Source organism: Apostichopus japonicus, chromosome 3 (assembly GCF_037975245.1).
Source record: "Apostichopus japonicus isolate 1M-3 chromosome 3, ASM3797524v1, whole genome shotgun sequence".
Lineage (NCBI taxonomy): Eukaryota > Metazoa > Echinodermata > Holothuroidea > Aspidochirotida > Stichopodidae > Apostichopus > Apostichopus japonicus.
The window spans coordinates 15,662,160-15,668,965 of record NC_092563.1 but is presented as its reverse complement, the minus strand read 5'-3'; positions in this window follow the sequence as shown (position 1 = coordinate 15,668,965).

The window sequence follows — 6,806 nt, the reverse complement described above, 5'->3', positions numbered from 1 at the left end:
GCGTAGGAAGGTACTTTTGAGTGGGGGGGGGGGCTGAAGACTGATGACCGGCCTGGGGGAGGGGTCTAAGGATTTTTTTGCATTTCCAGGTGGCCTCAGATGCAATTTGGTGCAATATAGCACACTTCAACACCCACTCCATTTTGTAAATAATTTTGCATTTTCACCTGGCCTAAGATGCAATTTGGTGCTCCAAATGAGATTTTTTTCTCATTTGGAAATGAAAAAGGGGTTTTCTGACTTGCGAAGCGGGGGGGGGGGGGCGGAATGATACTTCCGCCCACCATATTTTTCACTGGGGGGCTGGCGCCCCCAGCCCCCCCGGTTCCTACGCCCTTGAACACTACGATATTTTCCAAATATAATTAATTGGCGCGAGAGGCGACGGCATTGAAAAGGAAAACAATGGGAAGGGTAGGTGTGTGTGGTTTAGACGGGGGGGGGGGGGGGCGGGAGTGGAGCTGTCGCATACTCGTGACACGAGACATTCCGCTACTCCTTGAATCTTCCCTTTCACTCTGGCAATTACCGTGGGTGAATATCAAACCAAAGAAAATAATAATAATAATAAATAGATACTACCATTACTTGCACCCTTATACCTTACAGAGCAAGTTTAATAGGCAAACTGTGGTCATTTTATGCTATGATGATGTTTGGTACGGCATGGTGACAGTAAGTGAGAAAGCATTTTGTGAGTAATAAAACAAAGGCGTTTGGTAAATAAATATAAACAAACAAGCATGAAGTGAAAGAAGCAAACTGAAAATACGATCATACATTCGCAAAGGAAAGAATCTTAAATGAAAAATTGTAGAAAGTAGAAAAATGGAAAAACGGTGGAAGCCACTTTGATTTGTGCACCGTACATTGCTGTTAAATCCAATTCTTGCAAAAGATGACTAATGAGTTGACGTACAAAGAAAAAATTGATAATTGAATATTACGCGTTTACATGTTAATTTAAATTTCTTTTTTTCGGAGATAACAGGTAGATTATAACAAAATCCATATTGTTATTAGTTTTTTTTTTTTACAACACTATCGATCAAAAGTTTCGCTTCTCCGGCATCATTGCGGGTAATCTAGGCCTTATCAATTACCATTACACGTGGCCTCACAATAGGGAACCCTGGCTGTAGACACGAACGGACCAACTTTAGTAGGGGCATGTTAATTATTGGTTCTAAGCATAACCATCACTTCTGAACAATGTGTCACGTTGAATGATTAACTATACGCGCAAGGGCAGTATGATAATTATATAGGCCTATACTACCAGCAAAGCTGTATATAGAAACTTGTTTCAGGAGCAAGCTCTAAGAGTCCATTTTGCCTTCCAGAAACAAAAACAAAGAACCCGCAAGGTAGTATTACTTGCGGGTACATTAATTAAAATTGCCCCTTTTTATTCATTAGGCGTGGCAAAATGCGAAGATGAAGAATCTAGCCAAACCAAGGAAGCTCATTTTGAGACCGTGTCTTTGTGGTTAAAGCCTAACTTCACTGCCAATGTTGCGAGAGTCTTTTGTGAATTTTCAACGATTGATGATAAAATTAAAAAAGCAGGGTCTGTTGTCACCCTGGTGATACAATGACGTAATACAGGTTCATGGCGTCCAGAAAACTACAGGCTCCCTTAACTTTAAACAGGATTTCTGTCTCTCTGTATTTAACTGATGGTATCTTAAATGTATATATGTTTCTTTGTTTGCCTATCCAAGGCAAATTACATTGATGTGCGCAGAATCAATTGAACAGAATACAATTTTTTTTTTTTTTAAATGAAAAAAAAGACAGTGTGCGGTATTGGTCTTGCACAAATAGCTATATCAGAAGTTAATATCCATTCGACTCATTTTTGTTATCCGTGAGCCCAATAGTAGGAACCGTGCTTAATGTACCGATTGGAGAAACCCAAGCAGCCTCTATGGTGACATGGTAATATATACATTGGGTTACGTTAATCAAGTAACTAATTGTGTCCACCATTGACTTGAACTCATACATAACAAATGAAATGTATGAAAACAGTTTATTTTCTAATATGCCTTATATAGCACCAAAATGTTCATTTCAGTTTTTTTTTTCTGGGGAAGAACACCAGACCCCTACATGGGTGTCGGGTTTCAACGATCCCAGGAATACCCCACTTCTTTAAAAAAAAAATCCTGGATTCCCTCGGCCCCTCTCCCTGTATATCGTCTTCAGTCATTGGGTATAGAATACTCTGACGAGTCTTAAGTTGCGAAATCATAGAAGGGGGAGGGGGGTCAGGGAAAGGAGTGTGACTATGGGAAAGGGGTCGCTCAGGTAGTTCCACTTACAGTACTCAGTACTTACAGTACTCCAGCATCACACACTTCTACTGAAATGCTTTGAGTATCATAAGCTAATGACGAAATTATCCAACATTCCAGACAATATTAGCTACAATTCCTGGTGTAATTAAATCACTTTAGTGTTCATGGTAATATCCTAATCAAAAAATCTGGATCAAAAAAGAAAGTATAAAATGTTTAAACCTCCCTATACCTTCTGGTAGGGGTTAACCCAACTAGCATCTTATCCCACCATGCATCCCCTAGTCCCCCCCCCCCCATAAGATTTATGATACTATTATGGGCAGGAACTTTCCGCGGAAATGGTCACAGTATATGTACCGTACGTATTGGTTTCAAAAACGTGCCTTTGAAATAAGAGGGCGCCATTCTTCATTGCTGTTAGATTGAAAGTATGATCTACAAATTGTTTTCATACTGACGAGTTACACGGATGTATTCTTCTGTCCTAGTTAGATTCATGATATGGACGTACGACGACAACAGAGGGAGTGAGATTGTGTACGTGTGTGTGAGGGGGGGGGGGGGGAATAGGAGTGGTGGTTATGTATTAGGCGTAGTCGTAATGCCAAGGGCGGCGGAAGCACTTTTAATCTGGGGGGGCACCGACATCAAAGGGCACTTTGCAGAAATTCGATTGGACTGATGCAGCCATATATTTAGTACCCTTGATAACTCTTATTGTATTAACTTATTTGCGTATACACATCACTCCATCAACGTCCCCCCCCCCCAAGGAAAATATGCATACTAGCACTGCAATATCCAATGTGCAAATTGGGAAACAAGGAACAAGTTTTCTTTTGAGACAAAATGAGGTGAAATCATGCTAGTTGCTAATGTAGGAATCTTCCGAATTAGAGTTTATTTCTTGTTAATATCTTAACCATTTTTTTCTCCATTCGAAATAGCTTTGAGTTTGACCCACAGAAATTCATTAAAAGTCAGGGGCGTAGCCAGGATTTGCAAAGTTGTATGCACGACTATCTGATCGGAGCGCCACCATGGGTTGGCGCGGAGCGTACAAGAAAATTTTTGGTTTTACAAACCCCTCAGATGGCCGGAAACGGCCCTTCCCGAGTGTTCATTCTGGTTTCCTGGCCTCTTGCTAACTTGAGACACCTCAATTTTTATGTAGAAAAAGGGCACATTTTTAACCTGAGGAAAAGTGGGGGGGGGGGCACGTGCCCCCTGTGCCCCCCGGTTCCGCCGCCCTTGTGTAATGCTCGATTTTGTTCGAATTTTGTGCTCAGATTCTTAAATAGGTGACTTTTCTTGAAAGTACCGTTTACCAAAAGGATATGACTTGAACGGCAATGACCCTTCGATATTTTCCCGTGAAATAATTCAAAAGAAAGAGAATTTTTTGTTTTTGTTTTGCAGGATTGCTGTACATATATTACAGGTAACTCACAATGCATATAGTTTTTTGTATGTGCAGTGCACAAACATGATTATGAACGCAATACAAACACAAGGTACAAATATATAATTAAAAAATCGTCTTTGCCCACCCAGTCAGCTAGATAATGGAAAACATTATGAACACACATGAACAAAACAGAGTATAGATAACTAAAAGAGTACAATATCTCTTGTTCCTTGTCTATGTAGCTATAATAAGGCCTATATATGGTATGATAATCACCTAATAATTATTATGAATAAACTGTGTAATACGTCATTATAATTCGCCGAATATGATCTGATATTTCATCATCGAAAATTTGTGATGAATTCGCTGAAAATGGGTTTATAATGATTAACTGTTTACATAATAAGTTTGTAAGTTGATACTTGAATTTGCCTGTAATCATAGTACCGAACATTCACATACTTAGAATTGACGACAGGATTAACTTAAAGGTGTTATGTGGCCTCGACGAATGACGTCAGAAGAACTACGTGATTCTCACCACGGTGAGAATGCATTTAAAGTCTATTTGCTTAAACACGCACATATTTTATGAATATTACAACAAATATAACGATAGAACGCCACACTCAAAGCAGGCAACATATCACCTGTAAGTTGTAACTTTGAACTGGAAATCGGAATTGAAAACAGTAAATCATTTTGATGATTAAAATCCTGTCCGGTTTGCATAATTATTGGCAAAAACAGATCTCAATTGCATTGTATTCGTTTTCGATACGTAACGATAATTACGATATAGTTAATTAAAAAGGAAAATTAACAGTTTAAGTAATTGTTGCACATTCATACCCAGATACATAGACATACAAAGGTAATGGTGTATACAAATTGCTAAGCCTACAGAGGGTACCGAAATTTCTCTTGGCATATACAACCCTTAGATAATCTCCAACAGGCTCTAGAGGGGATTATCACGTGAGAGGGAACCTGTGTTTGGTTTCTACTGTGTCATCGCAAGCAAACATTTTGTATTACACAATCACACAGCAATTTTACGCAATTATACGAAAATACTAGTGTTGTTGCTTTAACAGTAGTCAAAACACTGGGTACACTTTCATAAAAATATCCATCCAACCAGTACCAACCCCTCCCCCCCCCAAAAAAAAACAATCCAACCCCTACCAAAGATAAGGTGTATTTCATACAGAAATCTGAAACATCAGATATTGTTCATATTTGAGACATAAGCTTATTGAATCCCACATAGCTGGTCAGTTTGAAAATAAAACTGTGGGACTGGAATAACTTAATTTTTTCTTCTATATTATATTCTGATTGTCAATACTACTATCGATTCGTCATTAAAATAACCATAATGTACTATACGGGTTATTTTACTGATCAGAATGTGATTTTGAAGAATATACATTCCGACAATTTCTTACTTATAAAATGCTACTTTTGGTATAAATTCTGAATACAAAATAACTACGTACTAAGAAACTAATGTTTGATATTTTCTGATAAATGTTTGACACGATTATATAAATGAAAACCATCCTTCATCCTTTGGTATTATTTTTTAAGTCTGGAAGCCCTCTCTGAATACATTCTACAAGATGATATATTTATATAAGAATTTATAAAAGTGATTGATCATACAGAGTTGATCATATCAATCAATATAATCCATTTAATCAGTCGTTCGATCGATCGATCAAAGAGCCAATCCTGTCATCCACTCTGACGATACTTCCAAGAACATGGTTGGGGACTGAACAAGAAAGGTAAAAACAGTCTTTTCTTCACATTTTTTGCATTAACTAGAAAAGGTTGCTTCACACCATTTCCCCCCCCCCCCCCCCAAAATACAACTGCCCTCATCATACCCACCTCTCCTGCAGAGGATGTGGGAAACAGGGCCGACATGAACCTCTGTATCGGATAAACTAATGACCCACCCTGCGTATATCATTCTTCTGGTGGGAGTTACAGGCTATCTGATGTTAAAAAGATCAATAAATTTGAACCCTATAACTGAATCAACATGAAATAATAATGATACTAATAATAATAATAAAGACAACCCATGTGACAAACCAGTAATCAATATAGACCATTCTGTATAGTACCGATAAATTTACTATCAATTAAAGGAAAATTAAAAAAAAAATACAACAAATACAAATTTTGAAAAACAAGATGAAAACCAAGTCCATGAATAGCTCTCCAAGGCCCCCCTCCCCCTCCCCCAATCCCCTGCCACACGGATAAAAACACACACACAAAAGAAAGATGAAATTTGGGTTCTAAAAATATCCACAAATCTGTAAAGGAGTGCAAGACATTGAACCCTGCCATACTTGCGTTGGTTTGCTAGTATATCCACTAATTGGAGCCGGATTACGTCCGCACCCCCAGCTAACGAATATCCGTAAGTAGCCTTCGTGTTTGAGAGGGATCCACACCGAGGACATGCATTTCCTCTGGTACATAACCTTGCAATTAAAACCTAACTGTGATAATAGGTACATTTCATGTTATGAATAAATATTACATCATGACCTGAATATTCAAAATGTACCCAATTAGATATGAATATTAATGATTCCCATCACTGTAACTACTTGGGTATAGGTAAGGTGCAGTTCTATATAACACAGTGCATTTCAACAACAGATAAATAAGAGTAAATGATGTACAATTGGGTTACAAATGATGATGGGGCCGTATCACCCCTCCCTGGGCCCGGACCCCCAAAAGCAACACCCCTAAACAACCCAACTTTTTCCACTGATGATATTAATAATGAAGTTAATTTTGAGGGTTTTTTTTTTTTTTACAGAAGTATGATACCTCTACTTTTGTTTCAAGTCAAGGTTAAACTTTTTCATTAACTATCAGAAAATTTCATAATGACCATTTGTTCTCATTAAATTCTTGTTCGTGGGATGTTAATATGTTAATAATTTTTTTTTAAAAACCTGGAGATTAAAGCACTGGATTTAGAATGTTAAAATGAGACAGTTGGAATACAGGCTAAGATAAAGTGACGGTACTAAATGTACCTAAATATCATGGAA